Source organism: Phalacrocorax aristotelis, chromosome 7, assembly GCF_949628215.1.
Source record: "Phalacrocorax aristotelis chromosome 7, bGulAri2.1, whole genome shotgun sequence".
NCBI classification, from domain to species: Eukaryota; Metazoa; Chordata; class Aves; order Suliformes; family Phalacrocoracidae; genus Phalacrocorax; species Phalacrocorax aristotelis.
This window is the reverse complement of record NC_134282.1, coordinates 43,327,973-43,352,530: the sequence shown is the minus strand read 5'-3', so window position 1 is coordinate 43,352,530 and position 24,558 is coordinate 43,327,973. Positions and strand designations below refer to the sequence as shown.

The window sequence follows — 24,558 nt, the reverse complement described above, 5'->3', positions numbered from 1 at the left end:
CCTTATAACTCTGATACCTTTGCTTACCAATGATAAGCAGCATCTTGCCTCTGTCTTTAACATATTTTGTTTTGGCCGAGTTTATTAAATTCTTTCCATTTTGAACAGATTTGTTGTTATCAATTTTAGCTTTTTATTTGTGTATCTGTAGTGATAATCACAGCTGTTTCCAGATGAAAACACAGCAATACCAACTGTCTTATCCAGTATATGGGGGGTTTTTTTCAGGGTTATTAAACCAATTTAATGGTTCATTTGAGAGAGGTATAGTGAACAATGTTTAGGTATAATGCTACTGGGGGACTTCGACCACTCTGACATCTGCTGGAAAAGTAGCACGGTGAGCTGTAGGCAATCCAGGAGATTCCTAGAATGCATTGAGGATAACTTCTTGAGCCAGGTAATAGAAAACCCTACCTGAGAGGATGCAATACTAGACCCGATGGTCACCAATGCAAGTGAGCTCATCAGTGATGTCAAGATTGGAGACAGCCTGGGCTGCAGTAATCAGGCACTGGTGGAGTTGACACTCCTGAGGGATATGGGAAAAGTGAGGAGCATAGTCAGGACCCTAAATTTTAGGAAAGCAGACTTCCAGCTCTTCAAGCAGTTAGTCATCAGGACCCTGGGAAAAGGTCCTCAGGGGAAAGGGAACAGAAGAGAGCTGGCAGATCTTCAAGAACGCATTCCCTAAAGCACGAGATCTCTCAGTTCCCAGGTGTAAGAAATCAAGCAAGGAAGGGAAGAGACCAGCATGGCTGAGTTGAGACATGCTGGTCGAACTAAGGAGCAAGGGGGAACTGCACAGGCAGTGGAAGCAGGGACAGGTATCCTTGGAAGAGCGTAGGGATGGGGTCAGGAGAGCCAAGGTGTGGCTGGAGCTGAATTTGGCAAGGGATGCAAAGAGTAACAGGAAAGGCTTCTACAGGTACATCAACCAGAAAAGGAAAGTCAAAGAAAACATACTGCCTCCAATGAACAAGAATGGTGGCCTAGTATCAACAGACGAGGAGAGGGCTGACGTACTTAACTTTTTTGCCTCAGTCTTCACTGCTAACCTCTCTCCTCACCCTTCCCAAGTTGATGGATCGCAGGATGGAGATCGGGGGATAAAGCGTCTCCCACTGTAAGGGAAGATCAGGCTCATGACTGCCTGAGAAACCTGGATATACACAAGTCTATGGGACCTGATGAGATGCATCCCAGAGTCCTGAGGAAACTGGCTGATGTAGTTGCCAAGTCACTCTCCATGATACTTGAAAAGTCATGGCAGTCAGGTGAAGTCCCTGGGGGACTGGAAGAAGGGAAACATAATGCCCATCTTTAAAAAGGGTAGAAGGGAGGACCTGGGGAACTACCATCCTGTCAGCCTCACCTCTGTGCCTGGGAAGATCATGGAACAGATCCTCTTAGAAGCTGTGCTAAGGCATATGGAGGACAGTGAGGTGATTCGAGGCAGCCAGCATGGCTTCACCAAGGGCAAGTTCTGCCTGACCAACCTAGTGGCCTTCTACTGATGCAGTGACTACATCACTGGACAAGGGAAGAGCTACAGATGTCATCTATCTGGACTCTTGTAAGGCCTTTGACACTGTCCCCCACAGCATCCTTCTCTCTAAACTGGAGAGATATGGATTTGATGGGTGTTCTGTTTGGTGGATAAGGAATTGGTAGATGGTCATACCCAGAGGGTAGTGGTCAATGGCTCAATGTCCAGATTAAGACTGGTGACAAGCGGTGTCCCTCAAGGGTCTGTACTGGGACCAGTTTAATATTTTCATCAATGACATAGACAGTGGGATTGAGTGCACCCTCAGCAAGTTTGCAGATGGCACCAAGCTGAGCTGTGCAGTTGACACACCAGAAGGAAGGGATGTCATCCAAAGAGACCTGGACAAGCTGGAGAGGTGGGCCTTTGAGAATCTCATGGGGTTCAACAAGGCCAAGTGCAAAGTCCTGCACCTGTGTCAGAGCAACCGCCGATATCGATACAGGCGGGGGGATGAAGAGATTGAGAGCAGCCCTGCGAAGAAGGACTTGGGGGGTATTGGTGGATGAAAAGCTGGACATGAGCCAACAACGTGTGATTGCAGCCCAGAAAGCCAACTGTATCACAGACTATGTGGCTAGTGTAGGTTGAGGGAGGTGATTCTGCCCCCCCTCTACTCTGCTCTGGTGAGACCCCACCTGGAGTACTGCGTCCAGCTCTGGAGCCCTCAGCACAGGAAGGACATGGAACTGTTGGAGCAGGTCTGGAGGAGGGCCACAAAAATGATCCAAGGACTGGAGCCCCTCCCCTATGAGGACAAGCTGAGAGAGTTGGGGTGGTTTGGCCTGGAGAGGAGAAGGCTCTGGGAAGACCTTATTGCGGCCTTTCAGTACTTAAAGGGGGACTATAGGAAGGATGGGGACAATCTCTTTAGCAAGGCCTGTTGTGACAGGACAAGGGGTAATGGTTTTAAACTAAAGGAGGGTAGATTTAGGCCGGATATAAAGGAAAAATTTTTACTGTGAGGGTGGTGAAACACTGGGGCAGGTTGCCTGGAGAGGTTGTGGAGGCCCCATCCCTAGAGCCATGTCCAAACTGACCTTGAATGTCTCTGAGAAACTTGATGTCCCTAGTTGAAAATGTCCCTGCTCACTGCAGGGGGGTTGGGCTAGGTGACCTCTAAAGGTCCCTTCTAACCCAAAGCATGCTATGATTCTATGATTCTGTTGAATTTTGTAATACTAAAAATAAAACATTTTCATTTGTTAGACCTATCAGTCTTTTTATTTGGAAGTTCATACATAATACTCACACAGCATGTAGTGTTACATATCTATGAACCTGGGACAGAATAGACATTAATAACATGATTTTGGCTTTGCATGTAGGGGATGTGCTTAGCACATGAAACTTCTGGCAGTGAGTTTTGTCTACCTAGACTTCAGTAGAGCCTTTGACACTGTTTCCCACAATGTTCTCCTGGAAAAACTGGTTGCTCATGGCTTGGATAGGTCTACTCTTCATTGGGTAAAAAACTGGATGGATGGCCAGGCCCAAAGAGTTGTGGTGAATGGAGTTAGATCTAGTTGGCAGCAGTTGTGAGTGATGTTTCCCAGGACTCGGTGTTGGGGACGGTTCTGTTTAATATCTTTATCAATGATCTGGACAAGGGGGTTGAGTGCAGCCTCAGTAAGCTTACAGGGGACACCAAGTTGGGTGGAAGTGTTAATGTGCTTGAGGGAAGGAAGGCTCTACAGAGGGATCTGGACAGGCTGGATCAATGGGCTGAGTCCAACTGTATGGGGTTCAGCAAGGCTCAGTGTTGGGTCGTGCGCTTGGACCACAACAACCCCATGCAACACTACAGGCTTGGGGAAGAGTGGCTGAGAAGCTGCCCTGCAGAGAAGGTCCTGGGGTCATTGGTCGATAGCCAGCAGTGTGCCCAGGTGGCCAAGAAGGCCAACAGCATCCTGGCTTGTATCAGGAACAGCATGGCCAGCAGGACTAAGGAAATTATTGTCCCCCTGTACTTGATGCTGCTGAGGCTATAGCTTGAATACTGTGTTCAGTTTTGGGCCCCTTAGTACAAGGAGGACATTGAGTTGCTGGAGCATGTCCAGAGGATGGCAACAAAGCTGTTGAGGGGTCTGGAGAGCAGGTCCTTACGAGGAGTGACTGAGGGAGCTGGGGTTGTTTAGCCTGGAGAAGAGGAGGCTGAAGGGGAGACCTTATTGCTCTCTACAACTACCTGAAAGGAGTCTGTAGCAAGGTGGGTGTTGGTCTTTTCTCTGAGGTAACAAGTGATAGGATGAGATGGCCTCAAGCTGCACTAGGGGAGGTTTAGATTGGATATTAGGAAATATTACTTCACCGAAAGGGTTGTGAGGGATTAGAAAAGACTGCCCTGGGGAAGTGGTTGAGTCACCATCCCTGGAAGTATTTAAAAGATGTTCGGATGTGGTGCTTAGGGACATGTTTTAGTGGTGAACTGGTGGTATTTGGTTTACGGTTGGACTCAATGATCTTAAAGGCCGTTCCCAACCTATATGATTCTGTGTATCTGAGTGTGTCAGATGATCACCACTGCTGGTGCTGCACCTGGACTAATGGTTGGCTTTTTTTATATGGGCAGTGTAGGTGGGTGATGCAGAACGACAAATCTTAGGGGACCAAAGCTTTTCATTCTGTGCTTGAGTAGATGGTAGGATGAAGCAGGTATTTCCTACAGCAGATAAAATTGCTGTGTTGCCACTGTGTGAAGTCTTACCAGTTGTCCACTCAGATGTTGTAAAAGTAGTTCAAACTGATGGTGAAGTTTTTCTGAAGATTGAAAAGTAGCTCTATTCTGAATCTTTGAATCTCACTGCTGGAGAGGAGTAAGAGGAATGGAAAATTAAGTTAAAACTCCTAAGTTTTAAGAGAATAAGTGCTTTATACATAAAGAGTGTACTGAATATTACTGCAAAGGCTTTGAATGTCAAGCAATGACTGCTTATTCTCCATGGGTGAAGAGTTTGAGCCTTCAGCCTAGTGAGAAGGTATAAAATGCAAGTTCAAAAGAATGTTCAGTGCTGCTTTTATGTTGCCTGATCTGCAACCCGTTTGACTCCACCTCATTAGGGCAAGTTTCAAGGCTGAAGCCTGCTAACAGCTTCAGTCCTGTTCCTCAGGGCTCCTGCTTTGTGCTGGGTGGAGTGATAAACTGGTGACACAGAGCCATTTGAGCCAAATCACGCTGTCATGAAATCCCGTGCATGTTACTACGCACAACTGAAGTGGAAATCTGTAACTTGTGTGCCTCATCAATAGGCAGTTTTTGCTCAGAACATGTGTTTGATTCTATAGTTATCAGTAAAAGAGAAGATAGGCATTAATGAGCTGTAGTATTTCTGGTTAATGCTCACTGCAACATTGAGGCCAAATGATAGTCATATCTTCCTAGAAAACCTCTGAAATTTGGCTTCTTTCAGAGATTTCCTGCAGTTTCTCTACCTAGTTGAGCTAACATGTTCCCCTCCTCTAAAAAGGGTGTGGTGTTTTTTTGGTCCCAGAATCACATTATGCCATCAGAAAAACTTTTTCTGAAGATAACTTTTCAAGTATAAGCTAATGTTGGTCTTAGAATAACTTGCATTGTTCAGCACATGCACCTGTGTGGTCATTAGGGAGCTGGCTGGCTGCATATGATTTTACACATCTGTCAGCTAAGCAAGAGGTTCATATTTTGAATCTAGCTTTGGAAAGTTATGTGGATTTGTGACACTCCCTGGTGGGCTTCTGATGTATATATGGATGGATGTTATCCAATAAATTGACAAGATTCATGCCTTGTAGAGTAAAACTTGTCTTTCTAATAAAGAAAAAAAAGGGGAGGGGGGAGAAAAAACCAAAACCAAAGCATCTCTATGCACGGGGGAGGGAAAGGAAATTACTCAAGAGAAATAGTCTCTTAAACTGTCCCATTTCTGGGGGAAGCAGGAGAGGCAGATTGTTTTGAAAACACCATTTCTGGATATAAATGTAATGTGAAGTGATACGGTTTCATGGCATACGCATTCTCCATCTGTTTGGCTGTGGTTTGACTTCTCGGTTATGCCATGCCACAAGCTAACAGTGATGTAAGTAATTTACTGCTGTGTATCACGCAGTGCTTCTCTCTACAAGCATCAACTAGTAGTAACAGTCAGTGTTTGTGGCACGTATGTCACAGACCGAAGAATATTCCAGCCTTTGCTGCATATGTAATAGTTTAGAAGTGCCTTGGATAAAACAATGTTGAGGCAACCAAATTAATGGGGGTCATTCCAATAATCTGATGCGGAAAACAATTAAAATGTTGCAGGTGGTTGTAGCAAAGTTAGAGCCAGTTTCTTGCATCCAGAGGCAAGTTGAGTAGTTCTGTCTCTACTGTTCTAAGTAGCTTTTCCATACATTTGGTCCATATTTGTAATACAAATTAGCCTGATTGGTATTACTTCAGTAAATGCTGACCATATGATCATTAATGAAGATCTACGAGACTTTTGTGTAGGTCAATGGCTTCAAATACATGCACAATGAAAGGGCTTTATCTGGTGAAAAACCTGCTGCTTTTGCAGTGCAGCAAACTGCATCGAATTTGTGGCATGGGTATTTTTATGTACTCAGTCATTCTTTGAGAGGGTAGCAGCTGGCCTTGGACAACCTCGGCCCACAAATTGCTTTTTGTGTGTATTAGAAGTGTTATTGATGGTATAAAACACTATAAACATGAGCAAAAGGATTTTTTAGATTCATTACTATCAATGGAGTTCCTCTTCGTATTCTGGGAGTGTGTACCATGTCACTGGTGAGATACGCTTTGACAGAGCTGTATTGATAACTGTAGCATGGTTGAAAGTGGTACACATGTATCATCAGTCCCTAGGCTGCTGTGTATGGTGTTTGGCACCTTTCCAGGGCGGGGGAAGCCTCCTGGACATAGTGTCAAGTATATGCAGGTGTATCACAAGCTTTTCTTTGGGATAATGTTCATCAACAGGTGAACATGACATAAGCTAAACAGTAGAAGTGTAGTGGAGTTAAAAATGCTTCCTACAGCAATTTAAGACACATCTAAAATATGTAGTACAAAAGGAAAATATTTCATGGATATTGGCTCAGTTAAAATTTGACCTTCAAGGATTCCTCTGGAAGGTGCTGAGTTCTCTGGCTGTGATCTAGTAATGGGATTTGACATGCATTTAAATTCAAACCTGAGGTGTCAATATGCATAAAATTATTCAAGTGCTTAAGGGCCTTGCTGGATTTTGGCCCAAGCTTTCAGAGTCACTTAAGATCTCAGAGGTACATTCAGCTTTTAGCGTGTCACTTAGCCATATTGTTAATGAAAAGAAATTACAGGTAACAGAAAATGAAGATGCAAGGAAGGCAAAATTTCGTCTTCTGGTTAAAAGCTGGATGTTATCTTTACGCCATTCAACTTTTAATGCTGCATAACTCAAGTGAGTTACAGATTCTGCCATTCCTTTTAGAGTTGCTGAAGAGATTGAGAGCAGAGACTTAATTTATGTTCCCCTTAGGATGATTGAGAATATCATGACAGCTCTTTTTATTGTCTGTAAAAGAGCCTAGGGGATTTAGCTGGCTGAGTGAGATGCTCACGTTTGGGTCATGTGAAAATACCCCTATGTCATGCACTTAATGAAAGTCCAGAGGGAAAAGTGATATTAGAAGCTCAGAGAGATCAGATGTTCCTATCAGATTTGGTAGAACTAGTTCCTCCAAACTTGTGCATAAAGCTTTTTTGACCCTGAATCTGGTTCTCTTTGGGACATTTGGATGATTATACTTTAAGAGAGTGAATTCTATATAATGTAAAATTATACATTGTTGTTATCCTTGTATTGCAAAAACGCAATGAAACGCGCTTTTCTTTTTCTGTCTGGATCCATTTAGAGGAACACAGTGGAAGCGTAGAATGTGTTACAGCCCTGTTTGTTTATTTGAATGCTTGTGACAACATCAGGGGCTCAATTCTGCTGCATTTTGGAGTTTTGCCACTCATTTCGCATAGAAGCTGAATTGGGCTTGATGTAGTTCAAATATTAAAAAAGTACCACGTGTGTTTTGGTTTTTTCTGTTCTCAGAATATGAGCAAATGATTGCTTTTTCTTCAAACAGAGTCGTTTCTGTACTGCTCTCTTCATGGCAGGAATTTTTGCATAATTTTTAATTATATTTGGCCATTATTAAAAGTTCCCAGAATTAATGCCATATGTAAAAATATCTTTCCCAGAGCCTCTCTATGAAAGTGCAGCCGCTGAAAGTGGTCGAGAGTAGTGTAGTGCTGTGTATATTTTTTTCTTTCTAAATATTACAACGGGTAGAATGTTTTCACAAAGAGGACACTGCACCCCTTAGTGTGCCCCGTCTCTGGTATTTAGTCTAAATGGAAAGTAAATAACAAAGTGTAGATAGCAGTAAAAGTATGTTCCCAAAGCCTTATGTTGCATTTAAAGTAGTATTGCAGCATATGGTAGCTGGCAAACATCTGAATAAACTTGATTTCTGTAGCTGTCTTCCAAGAAACACATCTGTTGACATAGACATGTAGTTTCTGCAGCCCTGTAACATGAATACATGTACAGTTTTATAGCAGCAAACTAAAGGATGGATAAGCTTGAAGGCCTGGAATAAGGATTCTTGCACACTATTTTCCCCCTGAAAAATTATGAGAAATGGCTTCAGGCTGAGGGTAAATGTATTCAGTCACCGAGTGACATTTTACTGTCTTTAAAATAATTTTAATGCATTTTGCCACCCTTTCAGTTTTAAAACAAAAATTCAGTATCAGTGTCTTGGATTATCTTTTCTATAAAAGAGTTTGAGATAAATGGGTTAGGAGTTTTTTAATTTTTAAAATTGAAGCTGCAGCTTAATGGTGGAGAAAACAGCCTCTGTGGAATAACTATGTGTGATTTAAGATGGTTTATAATACTTAGCAATACAGTCAATAGATCTCTGGATCAGACCTCAGGACTAAGCTTAGTCTGTTATTTAATGGCAAAAAGCATTTTTAGGATCTTGTGTATATGAAGGCTTTTATCCATTGTTCTACTCCTTTGAAATATACCCTATAAGCAGTCCTGTGTCGTTTGCTCTATGCTTTCTGCATCTCAAAATGTCACACAACAAGTTTTAAAATGTTTCTTCAGATATATGCTTAAATCTTAATCAAGATCCATAAATTATTCAGTACATAGGGGCTTAGGTCTCTTGTGAGATGTGATGGCTCCAACTTTTGTACATGAAGCCGAACATTTACATTTTGTTCCCAATTGAGTTTTGATTTCAGTCAAACAAGTCCAAAGTTTTCATTCAACTATTTGGCAGCCCTTTCTGTATTTCCGTGCGTTCTTGATTGGCTGCTAAGGGCACTGACCTTTAAATATGCAGTAAGGTATTATTTGGCCTTTGGTTTATTTTGATTTGGTTTTAGTCATAGAAGTGGAAATGCATACAAATTGAGGAGCCCATATTTTGGTATAAATTTTATTACAAACATTTATATATATAATAGCTGCATTGTTCTAATCTGTCAGATTTGATTCTTGCATGTAGAACATTGAAGGTACTCAAGAAAATCACCGAGATTGTTCTCCTGGTACCACAAACAGTTCTGTTGTTGAACCTGATGCCTACCTCCAGGTGTGCTGGCAGCCTCTGGCACGTGTTTGCTATGCAAGAAATTCAGTTCTGCTCTCGTTCAGACAGGGGCTGAACCTTGCACTGGCTTTCCTTGTGTGTGGCACTTGTGATCTGCCTTGTAGTGTCTTAAGAAATGAAGAGTGGAGGCCTCTGCTTTCATCAGGAGGTTTAGCTGAAGTTATATACACAAAGAGATGTCTATGTTTGGTTATGGGATGTTACATTATTACAGATATGATTTTTATATACAGAGTGCAGGCAGTTGAAAGATATAACTTCCCTGAATGGCACTGCCAGACAGATTTGTGCTTTGTGGAGCTCCAGTGAGAACTGGGAAGAATCTGTCTGATGTCTTCTATCACGAAAGTCAGATTTTTTTGTGTGTGTGTACGGAAAGATTGTGTCAGCTTTTACTGATTTTGGTTGTTATTGCAGCATGGTGTGTTGCACTTGAGGCCTTCAGAATGAGTGTCTTCAAGGCATTCTTACTCTTTTAGTACCATTGTAACATGCTCATTTTTCTAATTTCAGCTGTCTCCCAATTCCTGGGTCATTACGAAACTTGTAGAACATTAAATAGCTGAGCATAACTAATTTCTCATGGAGCTTTCCATAGAAAAGATGCTTTCATAATGGTGACCTCTCGAGTTGAATATGGTACAGGGAATGAGTAAATGCAGCTGAGAAGTTACAGTGCCCACTTAGCCATTTATAGAGAGAAATGTTCCTTCTCTGGGCTACAATATATTCTGATACAAGTAAGCACAGCTACCTGAAATCTTTCATTTGTTACACTGAAAACAAATGTTTTCCTTGTGATTCACCTTGAAGTTTTACATGAATTTTTGCCATTCATATCTCTTTATTTCTTATTGAGCTGCTAAGCTGAAAATTTTTGTTACAGTTGCAACAGAAAAGTCAAATCTGTGTGTGATACCTTAGTCAAGTTTGTGTTATGGACTTCATTTTTTTCTTTGTGTGTTTGTTTTTTGAAGTGATCTAAAACTTTCATAATGGTTGGTTCTAACAAAGAAAATAGAACCTCTTTTAAAACACCATAGTTCATACCTAACGCAGTGATAAACTGACACGGGCATTTCCAAGTAAAACAATTCTTCTATGTAGGTCAGCTGCAAAATGCTAATGAGAATGCATCTTAAGCAGAGGTGCTCAAAATGGTCAGTGCAAGGTTTTGTCACATGTAAGTTTCCTTGCAACATATTTGCAACAGAGTTGATGAAATCTCTGTAAAAACCAAAGCTTTTCTGAAGTAAACTGTTACATTTAGAAAGATATCTCATACCCTATCTCAGCATAAAAGTTGCAAAAAATTATAGGAAATAATTCACACATCCAGTTGGCCTTGAGAAGTTCACGAATAATGACTAGTTTTAATTTTTTTTCAGTGACAGCTCGTACGGTTTGGCACTCTAGAGAAATGCTGTAGGAAAAGAGGCCTAAATAAGGTCTGAAAAGAAAGGAGCCCTAAGAGAAAGATCACTCTCCAAATTCTGCTCCATTGTAAAACAGAGCCTAGCTTTGCACTCCTTATCCAGAAAAACATCCTTTTGGAAAAAAGGCAGTATTTCCTTATGTAAAGAAACAAAGATTCAATATTTCTCTTTGTAGGAAGATGTGTAAAGGCTAGGGATAAATAATTTTTAGAAAAGGATGAAGTAATTAGAAGTGTATGTGTGTACACACGTGTATATATACGCATATAGTTTTATATTTTAAGAACAGAAATATGAAACCTTGTAAGCACCTGATTTTTTATTGCCATCTTACACATTTCCTATGTGTCTATTGTGGGTATTACCCAGGCTAAACTAGCACAGGTAGGTTAACATAACTGCAATCTGCTTTGCCATGGCCTTAATTTCTTTTTGTGGTGGTGTAAGGTTACAGGTCCCACTCTGAATGGGTGGCCTCTGCACTGTTTTCCTTGATCCTGAATGTTTAACTTAGTGTGTGACTCTTTAAAAAGCATTTAACTCAAGTAAGCTGGGCTTACCAAATTATCTTGGTCATGTTTTGTAATGGCCCCATGCTCATCATGTATGTTTTTTTGCATAGTTTACCCAGTGATCTCCAGGAGTTTCAGTACTGTCCCTGTTTCCTCCTTATTCCTTGGGATGAATGGTCTGCTGTGACCCTCTGATGCTGCTGCTTCCAACACAGGGGTGCTGACAGTCATAGGGAAACAGGAGCTTAGCAGAAACCTGTATACTCACAGTTCTTGCCTCCTTGGGCAAGTGGTGACTGGTGGATGATGCTTCATCCTGCGCCACTACACACAGCATGGAACAAAGGCCCTGCTCTGCTGTGCTGAAGCAGGAGAAGGGTCCTTGCTGGCATTTCAGCAGTGGTAATAAATTCAGTGGTGTTTTTTTAGACTTACCACTTTCTTTCTTGTTTCTCTATACACAGCAATCTCTAAGCGCTCTTTGGCCTCAAGATTAAGCCACCATTTTTTGCTGTAAGTCCTTTTATGTTGGTCCCACTGCTTACAGTGGCTCAGTTCAATCTATTCATAGATGAATTTTCAGCAAGACCGGGGAAATCAGTTTATCTCTAGCAAAAACAGTGCACTAAAATGCACATCTACTATTTATTGGAGTGACTTCTACCTATCAAAGAATTTATCTACTTTTTTTTTTTTAAATAGAGCCATAAGAATTACAGGGGAAAGAGCATAATTTCTAACAGTATTTCAGCTTACAGAATTGCTTAGGGTGGAAGGGACCTTTTCAGATCATCTAGTCTGACCCCCTGCTCAAGCAGGATCAGCTAGAGCAGATTAACCAGGACTGTGTCCAGGCACCTTCCGGAAAATGTGTTAAAACATATGTTAGTCTGTGATTTGTAACACCTCCAACATTCATACCTGCTAGCCATTTAAGGAAGATCCAGTACTAACATTGTCAAAGCATTTATAATCCTGGATGTTTTGTGTTTTTTCATATTTGTGCTTGCTACTATCCAGAGGGTGTTTGTCCTGTGGTAGTGATTGCTTGAGTGCTGTGAAATGAAAGCACATGCTATGCTGATAATTTCTAGTGTACTTGCCTAATAAAATTCTGAAAATGGAAGAGGTAGTTTAAAAATACAAAATAAGCTGACAAAATTACAGTGATTCATGGGATGTAGGATAGGGAATGATTTTAACTCCTAGTAACACCAGTAACAACAGGCACACTGTCAGGCGAATTTTCCTATTTGCACTTGTCACTGGCTGTACTTACCTACTTGTCACTTAAAACAAAAAGATGGGGAGATCCGTTAGGTACTTGACTGATAAGTTCAGCTAATTTAGGAGGAAACTGGGTCCATCAGTGATGGGACATTTTAGGATCTCAAAAGCTCCTACTTCTGCTTAAGTTTCTGAGAACTACAGCAAGAAATGAAGCATACACATACAGTGGAAAGAGCATGCTGTGCACTTTCTTCAAAGTGCAATTAAGATGGATCTTAAAGTGAGGCACCCTGAACTGCTTCTTCAAGGGCCGTTGGACTAGGCTCTGTGCTGGAATGATATGCCCAGACGTCTTAGTTCAGTTGAGCAGTAGAGTGACAGAATACTACTTGAGCTTGAAATGTTTATAAGAGGTAATAGTAAAACCAGTGAGCAATGAATTATAATTGTCCTGCTGGGATATGATGAAAGCCTTTATGAGAATCTCCGTGTCCCGGTGGGACAGTATGGGTGGTAACTTGGAGAGATTCATAAAATGGTAGTATGACAGTTTTACAGTCAGATTAATACAGGCTTCAGAAGAAACCACAGGATCAAAAATTACTTCCAGGCTGCAGGCTTTAAAGGCAAAAAGATCTACCACTGACATGGGCAGTTAAAAAAGAGGTAAGTGAAACATAGCTGTGAAAGGAGAGTCAATGTTAGATTACTTGGGCTCCAATAACCTTTAAGATAAGATGTAATTTAATGATGCAGATGCTATGTCTGGAACTGAATTGTACCACGCAGTGTGAATTATTCCACTTACTTGATTCTCGAGGTAAAGAGTAAAGGAGTAATAAGAGCACAATTTGTGAGCTTTTTGAAGGATTGAAATAAGGAGAGTGTAATGTTTTCATATGCTGTATTTGGGTAGACTTAGAGGGGCTCATAAAGAAAAAGCAAGAGAAGCCAGTGAGGGGGAAAGATAGGTGAGAAGAAGATGGCAGAGGGGATCTAGGCAAATAGCTTTCACATATCTCAGGAAGAGGGCGTTGAGGGCAGGTTGAGAAGTTTAGACTGCTGCTTGGGCAGGGGAAATCCAGCAGAGATGTACATACCATTCATCTGAACAGCTCTTCTAGTAAAAACATTGCTGGACACAAGCACAGTCTAGGAATGGCAGATGATGAATGACTTAGCAAGCTATCTTGCTGGGTATTTAATCTGTGTGGTTATCTAAATAATTTGAAATGCTTCTCTTGGCCTGAGCCAGCCTGGGCGAAATGAAGTGCCATGCATTAAACCTTGTGCTATTTCAGCTCTCAGGTCCCAGCAGGGACCCAACAAGATATGGCTCCATGCAAGGTGATACTATATTAAACTAACAGTGCAAGTTGCATCAAACTCTGTTCCAAATTCAATACAAAAAGTCATGGGTTTAGAAGGCATTTTAAATCTAGAACTAGCACTTCAGTCGCTTGCTGATGTCAGAACAAAAAAAATGCTTTGTACAGCTGCTGAATGCAAGGAGGATGAGAGGTTAAATTGGGTTAGCGGAAATGAAAGACGTGCAGTGGAAGAAGTATTGGTATCAGAATGTTTATGGAATTTGTCATTAAATAAGAGAAGTGTTTAAATTGGATGGCCAATTTAAAGCGTTCCTTTTAATAATTTCTCCCCATTTATGTGAAATTGAAATTATTTACAAAGGTGAACAAGGAAACATTATTTTCTTCCCCTCTTAATAAAAAAAAGATGATGGCAAATCCATCTTAGTCTCTTACTGTTCAAGCCTTCTTGAGCTAGGGCTTGAGCCACCAATGTGTATTAGAATAATTCTGCTATTCTTACTACAGTTGATTATAGTGCTCTGTTATAAAGGGTGGAGGCACTTGGTTGTTCTCCAAAGAAAGTGAGTAATAATTGACCTAATGTACAGAGCACATGAATAACATATTCTTTTGGTAAGAAATTTATGTTTTACAGGGTGTGCTAGAGTTCACATCCCTTTTTCACATCTTCCAAAAGATTTTAAAATACTCAGCTGCTCTATTAAATTTCTAATACAACAAATACTCAAATACAAAGTATGCATTAGATAAAGCTCTTGAATTTAATCCAAACATTGAAAAATCTTTTAATCTGCCTTGAAAACAGCTGTTTAGAATTTTGAATAGAAATAACAACTTCCTTCAGCCTATGTTGTTGATGTCTGCTTCAGCCTCAAGCTGGGAGGAATTTCTCTTTGTTACTCTGATGCAAAGTCTTGCTGCCATTGCAATGATTCGAATATCCCCAAAACACACCACGAGTGCTATCCTGGTCCTGTTTGAAATAAATGGTAACACTTTCTTTGAATCATGTATAATGGAGGAGAGACTTACTCAGGAGACTTGAGATGGTTTTGGCACTTTAATTGTAGTTGTCTGGAGTGCAGCGATGGGAGCTCTTACAGACATCTCCCACTACTGAGAGACTGCCACTGTTCTTCATGTTTGTCTGCTGAAGGAATTCTTGTTATGAGAGTTGATTTCAGTCACTAAAAACACATTTAAACAAATTAGATGGGTTTTGTGCATATGCACGTGAAACTTTGGGTATTCCTTGGGTAATGTTATAAAATGTTATGTGGTGACTCTGCATTAAAAAGCACAAATGAAATTTCTAGGGAACTGCCCATTGCATCCAAGGAAATATCAAAAGAGTTCAAGATGGCTAACATTACAATGAACATGAAAAGCAGTAATGATTTACCACTTACTGTAAAATAATGCCAAAACCCTGCAGGGAGTGGCTTACATTTATTCTACAACGCTTCATTTTGCTATGTCCAGAGGGTGGATTATATGTGTATTTCATACACACACACGTGCGCATGTACAATATTCAAACGTTTGAACGGTATTTTAAACTTGGAGGTAGAAGTCTTACGTTGTTCAGAGAAGCGAAGCCTGGGTGAAACTTCTCAGTAACTACAGAAGTGATCCAAAACCTACTCATGTCAAAGAAAGGGATGCCCATAGACTTGGGTGGGCTTTGAATCGGGAGTTAGAGTGTGCAAGGTTATTGAGAAAGCAGTTAGCTCTGTGGTGTGTTACCACACACTACTATCAATCAGTAATTTTGGATAAAAGTAGGAAGTGCTCAAAGGCATAAGCCAGAAATATGAATGTGTTTTAGCAAAGGTGACTCTGTTATCTGTGGCTGTAGGGTATAGAAAATACCATTACATGGAATTCTATTTATTTAACAGCAATTCAAGATGATAAATAAGAAATATTCTAGTGGAGTAAATAGCAAACAAAACATATACAATCTCTTTCAGTTTTGTAATGTAGTGTGCTTTTTTTCTTTTGGGCTTATAGGTTGCATGTACTATCTTTCATGTGACGCTCTTAATTTCTAAAGTGTTTCTTGAATGCAGGTGTGTTAATGTACATTGGTTAACACATAGAGGGGTTTGTATGTGTGTCCTCCAGTAGCCTCTGATGAAGTGTAAGTAGCCCTTTTAAATTTGAAGATCTTTGCATTCATTTTAGTTGGATTTAGGTTATGCTAAAATTTAAGCAGATGTGGAAGAGTTTTGGGCCTTCCTTTTTCTATGAGATGATGTCTTTGTGGTGATTTTCTGGTTTTTGCGTGGGGTTTTTTTGGTTGTTTGGGGTTTTTTTTGAAGTAGTCCACATTGTGTGTGGTTTGCAGTGGTGTGATATTGATGCAGGGGTACAGATGGAGTACCCAGGATGCCAATGACCCTCTATACCTCTTTTGAAGCAGAATGAGATCACAGGCAGGCAGCAGGCTAGCTGCCCCACAGAGGGGCAGCCTGATACTCACGTGAAAAATAAACAAAATCACTTTTGTGAAAAGGGCTTTTAATCAGCTGTTTAAAAGTTGCTGATCCAATTTCAAGTTCCTAATTAAATGAAATGGGGGAAGGAAAGAGATCAGCATGCTGCCATGCAAGAGTTCCAATCTAGTGGTTATCTCATTTCAAACATGTGGGCTAAATGACATTATCTTTATAATTTAGGTTTATAGTATATTCACACACTAATAAAAAGTTCATCTGTAAGGGGCAGTTTAACCACTGTAGGCTTATTTTATAAGACTAAATTATGTGATGCTTTAAAAAGATTTTTCTAATGTGAATGTTATTTATCGCAAGTGTAGTTGAAACCTGAAGCTTAATTATTAAAATAGATGTTCAGGCACTTTCCTGACAAGAATGATGTGGATAAAAGACATTGTTTCCAGGAGAAATCTTACACCTTTTGGATATAGGGCAAATACCTCTGATAATCAGGAATAAGTTTTCTCTTCCACTGAAGTGTCTGAAATTATGAGCTTTCTAGTGTTTTATGGGAATTTTTTTTAAGCCACCTAAAAGTTTTCCCACAGTGGTGGTTTACAAGCAGCTGAAACTTTAGACACCGCTCAGAACAGTCTGTTGTTCCATTAACATTGCTGGGAGTGATTCACATGTGTATTCGTGACCACCTAGCTGCCTAAATGTTCCTGTTCTATTAAAAATTAACAGAAAATACTTCCTATATTTTTAAGTACATGTTTAAATTGGCACTGTAATTGCTACACTTTGCAATGCTGGACCTTGGATGCCAGAGCTCCCACAGAGGAACTTTAAACTGCATTGTGGTGTACTCTGTACACTCACCCCTTCTAACTCTGTTGCTCCGCAGCAGTAGATGGGAGCTCCCTCCTGCATCCCTTCCTCTCTGTCCTCTTACCAGTTATGGGAACCCCAAGGTGCTGCCTGCCACGTACCATTGTCTTGTACTCAGTTCCAAGCAGAATTCAACTTTTAATACCTAAAGTATCCTCTGTCTCAGCTGTGAATCTGCATTTGGCTTGAGGGGGGCTCCGGCAGTTGAATTGGATTACTAGTTTCCTAACGGCTTAATACTTCATTCAAAGCCCAGTGAAGTTAAAAGGAAAAAGATACTCAAGGGTTTCAGTGGTGTGGATCAGTTCGTACATCCAGAAGGATAAGGTAAGCATTGAGACATTGCTCACACATGGTTTACCTCGCTTCTGTTCTTTCTGTCAGTCCTGATTTCTTGACAGGACCACCTCTTAGCATCATATGAAGCAGGTACTGAGGTAGAGTTACAGCAGGAAGACTTGTTGGGGAGATAAAACTGAACAGGATGGGTGTAACAGTCTGGTGACTATGAAATGGAGCTTATTCTTCCAAGAAATAATTTAAATCTATCTCTTTTACTGCTCATTTATTTTCTTTTTTTTGAAAGATTTATTTTAAATCTAAAGATGGGAACACAGTTGGGCCTTGTCATGGTTTATTCTGCTCTACTCAACTGGTCAATTGTTGTTCTTTCTGTGTAAAAAATATTTCAGAAGAGAGCACAAGTGTTTACTATATATTAGAAATCCATTAGCTACAGTTTAAAATTTTTCCATATTCAATACACTTCATTTTATTTCTTTGAGATGGATAGATAGGAGCTGCCTAATTTAACAGAGAAGCAGTATGTTGTCAGTGCTGGATTAGGCCATTCTTCATGTGGATTGTAACCCCGTTTTTATCTCATATCATCATTTATGACTGGCCTGGTGTTTATTTTTCCTGATTTAGGATTATGATATTGAACTATACAAATAATACTGGGGTACATAATTTGTACGTTATCGGCTTGAAAATATCAAAGACAAAAAGAATATGGAAATCAACTCTACAAATGGGAGGAAAACACCTTTGGGGAAAACGCATGGTTAATATTTTCAATTTGTGTGATTATTATTTATTCATATTTGGTCACCCAGTGCTAGCTAGTGGATAATATTTCCGAGTGAATAGCCAGGTGGGATACTCTGGTCTACTGTATCAGAGGGATGCTCATCGCATTGCTGGGATGTTCTCAAGCATCTTTTTGCTTCTCAGAGCATGAAGGTGAGTGCTGCTAACACCTGTCCCCCTTTGCTGCAGGTCACCCTGCTCCTGGGTGGAGCTGGGACGGCTCCGATTCTACTTGATATGCAGATGCCTCTCCTGGATGGCTTTGCCTGGCTGGCTCTTCTCTACTAGTTGGCTCTCCAGACCTCCTCTTTAACTAGTTAGTTGGCCGGCCTGTCCTGGCAAGCCTCCCTCTCCTGGTTGGCTGGCGAAGCTCTTGGGCTGGCCGGCCTTTTCGTTCCCTTCCCCTTCCTTTTCTCTGCTTCTCACACATGGTGTCTGCTGGCTCCCACTGTTTACTTCTCCATGTCTCTGTGCCTCCCACTCATTTGTTAGATTTGCTTTGATCCATCCCGCCTTTGCTGCCTTCCTGTTTTTCTTCCCTCTGCTCTTTTACTGTTTTGCTTTGTATCCTTGTTTCCTTCACACTTGTTCCCTGAAGGCTTTCTGCTTTCCCCTACCTACAGGCAGCCTGTGTCTTTTCCAGAGCTTGCTGTCTCACTCTTGTCCATTCATCTGATCTAGCAACCACATTATTGGAAACAGTTACTAACAGAACACCGATTAGTGTTGTAGGTTGGAGAAACTGTTATGTTTATCACTTTTTATTTCCTATAGGCATTTTCATAACTTCCTTTATAAATCTAGTCTGTGCTTACCTAGAAATGCCTGTGATAAAATTCCAGCTGAAGTGCTTTGTTGTGCTTCTGTGTCATGTTTCCCATAACTGGATTATCAAGTATCTGTGTATTCTCTATAACTCACTGTCATCTCCCTTTTGCCTCTAAGAAATGTCACAACTCACTGTTTTGATCCAGACGTCGCAATTATAACTACAGGCTCACAAACACTTCATTAGTGTGGAATAAGTACTTTTGGGTGATCACAACGATAGGAAAGGAAGTGCAGGGAAAATTGATGGCAGTTGAAAATTTGCTGTTGAAGACCCCATGAGGGAAGGCGTAAAATTCTGTGGCCTTTCTGCTCCTGCTTGTTTTAATCTTTGTTCCAGAGTTCTTTTCAGAGACAGTTCCTGCTGATGGTAACTGAAGTTTTGTCTGAGTTAGGACTAGAGAAACAGGTCTCTGTAGTTAGATGCTGTAGCATACCTCATGTCATCTGTGGTTAAAATCTCCGTAAATATCTATCCTTTTTGTCCTTCTTTGTTTCAAACCTATTTTCTAAGCGCTTCTTTTGCTCTTTCTCTCCACATGGCCAATGTTTTCTTTTTCCCTAATTAGGGGGTACCTAATATCATAAATCACTCTAAATACTGATTAACAAGTCAGTCCCTAATGGTAACTACACAACCTCATTAACTGGAAAATACTCTTATCCCCCTGTATAAGTCGTCTTCTTTCATGACAGAAATATGAATCCCACATGAGAGGGCATTGTTCCCATGTAGCAGCCCATTTCCTTCAAGTGCATATTATCTGTCCTTCTCCTCTAAGATTTTAAGAGTTTTTGGATTGCTTTTACACATGTGTATCCAGTATAGATACATTTCTGCAAAAAAGTAGTTCATAGCATCTATTGAGTTGGAAAATTAATTAGACGACCTAATTGATTGTGCATGAATTCCTCTGTGGAATGTGTTCTGCTGCTGTTGTACTTGCCCAGCACAGAAAATTTCAGGAGCTAATTCCTCTGGTCTTTCACTAGAAACTGAGAATTAATTGAACATTAAAAAAAAAAAACACCACAAAACCAACAAAAAAACCCCAAACCCAAACAACAACAACAAAAAAACCCCAAACCAATGAAAAACCTTGAAGGGTCTTAACACAAAAAACATTACATGAACGATCTTTACTCATTTTATTACAGTAATACCAAGGGGCCTGAACTCAGCTTGAGGCTCCCTTTATCATTCACAAAACACACAAGTCTGTCTCTCAAAGGCTGTGTAGTCTGAAGAGGAAAAAACCCCAACAGCATCCAGGAGTATTGGCAGCCCCACGTTACATGTGGGGAGTTAATATACAGGGAGATTAAGTCACTTGTGTAAGGACGTACAGAGAGCCTGTAGTGGAGTCTGAAACTGAACCCAGGTCATCTCAGTCCCAGCCAAGTGTCTCAACCACAAGACTATCCCTCCTCTTCAGTATGTCAGTGTAGAAAGTAGGCCAAAAAGCAGTTTCCATCCTTCTATACACAGCGTTTTGTAAGGCTGTGAAGTATTATGTATTAGACAGGCATCTGGAGCAACAGCAGTTTCTGTGGATACTTTTATCTGTAAACAGAAGCAAAGCCTGTAAGGACTTTGTAAATTTTACATAAATTATTATTTTATCTATAAATAGCATAGTTAAATCTATAAATACTATACTTAAATTCAAGGCATTTTAATGATTTTTAAGAACAGATGATGTATTTAAATGACTTCTGTGTTCTGTGGCTCTCTAATTTTCATATGTACTCTTCGTACCTCATAATGCATTAGCAGTGATGTGTAGCTACACAGGCTATGTAGTATGTTATATCATGCAGTGTAAGCTGAGAAAGGAAGGCTCAGGTCACATGACAGGCTAAGGACCTGTGTTACGTGAAGGTTAAGTACTCCTGTGTTGGGAGTTAGTAAGGCTTGTGGTTTGCTGACCTAAATCTGAGTGATTCCTATTATGTTGAGTATTTACTTACCTTTTGGAGAATCTGTGTAGCCAGAGTGAAACAAAACGTCTGCTTTAATCTCTTGTACCCCAAATGGAAGAGGAAAAAAAAAAAAAAGAGTGCAAGTATGTGCGGATATAAATACATGCATATCCATCATCGTCCTTCAACTGGGATCTCCCATTTTTGTCTGAAATCAGCATTACTTTGTCGAAGTATACAAAGAACAGGCCAGAGCTGTTCATTCCTCTCAGTGCCCTAGTTAGCTGTTCACAGACACCTAGCTCATTTGCTGAATGCCTGATTACTTTCTCCCACATCCCCCAAATAAAAATTACTTATCTGGTTCTCACTGACATATGCTCTGGAGCAGCACTTTTATGAACTCCATTAATTGAAACCATTTATTCCAGATGTTCTGTGCATTTACACAGATAATTTTCAGTGATTGTCATGGCAAAAAACAAAATCAGCCTTGAAGGACCACTGGGATTTATACAGCATGGAGGTGAGAGGAACCTTATTTTTGAACCCAGAATCTCTAAAATAAGTAGTGAGAAATCATCCAAAACTGTACGGCAATTGGTGAAATGGACCGTTCAGTACAAACTATGGTTTCCAAGATTCTGATGCTATTCCCCATGAGGACATAATTAGTAAAATACAATTGGAGTGTGTCACTTTTGGTTGAGCCAGTATGGCCCAGCCTTTGGAAAGAGGCCTCTGAAGCTGGGTGGATCTCTCTCTTCCCCTCACCCTGCTGATACTGGCTGTTTTCTATGTGTGGGTGTGTGCACATGCAGTCATGGGCAACGGGATACCCCCACTGAATTGTCCTTCTCTCATCAAAGTCAATGAGTCTAACTCTTTACTTGTAACTGGGACCTGGACTTCGTGCTGGATGTCCATGTCCGGGCATCTACAAAACCAACAAGTCCTATCTAATAGGAAGAAAACAGAAATATGTTAGGATTTCAGTCTCAGAGCTTGAACGTTCATGTTCAAGGTACTCAGGCTGGTGACTGTTTCCCAAGTTTTAATTACTTGCCCCATGTGTGGAGGCAAATGAAATGTTAGGACCTGACATTCCCATCAACAAGTAGAAAAGATGCCAGTTTCCTGTGCTGAGGTGAAAATAGATCTGTGATACTTGTTATAGTAAAATAACGTGTACACAGCAAGTGTAACAAATAAAAAAAAGACCAAGGGCATCAGCACAGATGCCATTAAAAAGTGAAGAAATGTTAAACAATGTGCTAAGAATATGGAGTTTCTTCAATACTGAGTAAAAGCACAAAGTTTCCCATGTTTGCCTAGAGTGTTCATGGTAATTCAAAGCCTTTTAGAAAGACTTGCAATTGTTCTCGACCAATATGTTAAGTTAAAAAATAAAAGAAAATGTGCTTTTCATTACATCGCTAACAGGAGTCAGTAAAGACCTTTTGCTTTTCTTGCCTGCAGCATGCAAGAAAGAAGAGAACTTGACCCTAAGTTTGACAATTGTCTGTGGATTCATGTCTGTCTTTTTCTTTTTCTTTTTTAAGGTACTTAATGATGATTAGTTCTTTACTCTCTCTCTGCTTGGGAAAATCAGGCTTTTGATGTAGTTTTAACAAAGAGTATTTAATTGATGATTGTCATATATAGTTTCTATAATCCTTGAATTAAATATATGATGGATGCAGAAAGTCCCTGTCACTTGAGGCCAGATTCACTGACTTTGGGGGATATCTGCTTGTTAGTGCTAAGGAAAAAGAAGATTGCTTCAACCAAGTGGTCAGTGAAAACAGGAATGACAGTAGACCTTGAAGAAATCATATGAGTTTACTTTTAGAAATTAAATACTAATATATCTGATGTTCATTGGTTCTTTCCAATTAATGTAGAAGTGTAGAAACTGTGTGAGCATCTTAGATTTTCTGAAGATCATTCACAGTTAGCAACAGAGTAATTTAATGCTTTAGTAAATATTACAGGAAAGTGTTAAAGAGAGCACCCTAGACTTGTTGAAAACCTGTACAATCCAAAGACGACCAGAAGAACAATAACTGAGGGGTAGGGTCCATGGTAATATCTCCAGAACTGTACAAAAAATTAAGAGTAATGAAACACGCAAGTGTTAGCATCTCATGTCGTTTATATTGGTAGGTATAATATATATTTTAAATAAAATTATACTTGCTTAGCTGAAAACATTTGTGAGTCAAGAGTTAGATCGTTCGCCTTCTTGGGAAGAGATGTTTCCTACTTCTAGCAATAGGTATTGAATACATGAGATAATTCCAGAATTACTGCATGTATTCTGTAACATTTCAACAGAGATACCATCAGCCTTATTCAGAGTTAAGTAGTGCATGTTTTACGTGTTTATTTTTGGATCATAGTCTTAATGCAAATCCCATATATGTTGTTATGCAAAATGAGCTAGATTCTGGTCATGATTACACTGGTGTACACACAGAGTGATGCCACAGTTTCATTGAGGAAGGAATCTGATCCTGTAACACAGGGTTGCATGGTGTTTCAATTAAGTAGTTCACGTGTTTCACAATAGAGTTGGAGGTGAGATATTAATGTCTGAAGCAATTTTTGTACATTATTGGCTTAAATTTGTAACACTTTCTGAGAGTTTTCAGGGGGTTATTGTGCAGTCACAAAATTAAATAATTGTTAAAATATTTCTGTAGAAATCAAAATACTGTAGGTTATTGCTTTTCAGATATTTTTTGTGTCTTTTTAGCTGGCTATTTACAACATAAAAGTCTGTGTTACAACCTTACTCAAAACCAACAGTATTAGTTATTCCAAAGTCTTCAGGCTAGTGAAAAAAAATACATCAATATTTACATCATATCAAATCTGTCATCACTAAAATAATATCACTAAAAATACATGTATGTATTTGATATGTACTGAGAACACAAAAAAACCTGGGCAAGTGCCTGGCTGAAGAAATGTGGCCAGGGAACTGCCTGCTGTGTGGAGAAGAGTCTTCACGGGAATACAATCTGTGTGCGCCTTGCTTTTTTTTCAGTACAAGTTTTCCACTGCCATAATTTCTCAGGAGTGCTGGTCCTTTTGGGTGCTTGCTTAGGACAAGCCAGATGATTCCTGGCAGGTGTTATAAAGGAATAAGAAGAAATTGTTGATTGCTCTAATTACCTTATTAAATAGCTGCCAGGACTTCAGAAGTTCTGCATTCTGTTAAGACTACAGAAGTTATTTCTCCATATGTCATTATGATAATATATACTGCCAACACCCATCACACCAATACTTACCGTCATTATTACATTTACTGCCTTCCCTTTAAGTGATCCACACTCAAAGCGAGTCGACTTCTCACTGTTCCTGCTGTATGTTTACTCATTGTATTTCACTTAGGATGAGCAGTGAAACTGGCTCCCTTCCTCCCTCTCACCTCCCCTTTTTATTTATAACTTGTTTTCAGTTCTGGACTGAGTTTCATTCCAGTTCTATGCAGTTGTATTGTGTTTCATGACACTGCAGAGGAACATTTATAGTTTAGGAAAAAAAAAAAAAAAAGGGGTTATTTCTAATGTATTGTACCATTCCCTCTCCTTTTTAAATGTGAGCACTGTCTCTTTAAATCCTGTGTGCTGCGTTGTGTGGAAGCATTTTCCCTTTCTTTGGATG

General features: G+C 40.1%; 1 protein-coding gene across 1 annotated transcript in view; it reads left to right on the top strand.

The window, feature by feature from the left end:
- FBN1 (fibrillin 1) overlaps positions 1 to 24,558 on the top strand; it is a 161,794-nt gene that overhangs the window by 25,472 nt on the left and 111,764 nt on the right. The window lies entirely within an intron of this gene.